Source organism: Odontomachus brunneus, unplaced genomic scaffold (assembly GCF_010583005.1).
Source record: "Odontomachus brunneus isolate Ranch 3 - 2012 unplaced genomic scaffold, Obru_v1 Obru_scaffold_008, whole genome shotgun sequence".
Classification (NCBI taxonomy): Eukaryota; Metazoa; Arthropoda; class Insecta; order Hymenoptera; family Formicidae; genus Odontomachus; species Odontomachus brunneus.
Genome location: NW_022639458.1, coordinates 905897 through 906560, shown reverse-complemented (window position 1 = coordinate 906560; position 664 = coordinate 905897).

Here is a 664-nt window from a genome sequence, read left to right as displayed (position 1 = left end):
ACTCTAAAAAAAGGTCACATTTTTAAATATGGTGTGCCAAGTCTTGTGTGAACTTGGCACACCATATTCAAAAATGTGACATTTTTTTTAGAGTTCTGATATTCTCTTGAAAAGTTCTAGAGCTCTATGCAACAATTTTATATAGTTCCGATCATTAAATACAAAGAAATAGACTTTCAAAAAAAGTTGCGCTAAGTTCACGCAGCATCTCTGTATCACCTCCATAACGTTAGATCCGTCATAGTAGCACATACGGATTCTCGCGCATGCACAGTGGTGCTTATTCTTCGCACAGGCCGAAAGTAGGCTATGTTATGATAGGTTATAATTTATTTCGCGTTAGCGTAGAGAGCACTGTTTCGGATAGTTTTTGATGGTTTTCTAAAGAAACGTTCGCCTTTGAAAAGGTCTATTTTCGATAATTACGTCAGATATGCTTATTTCGTTCTTTATCGTTTCCGGGGTGACAACGCGTGTTTGTGTGACTCTGTAGCACACCCAGTACCTTGAAAATATTTTCCCAACACCCCAAAATCACCCCCATAACATTAGATTTGTCATAGTAGCACATACGGATGCTCGTGCATGCACAGTGGTACTTATTCTGCGCATAGGCCGAAAGTAGGCTATGTAATGGTAGGTTATAAGTTATTTCGCGTTAGCG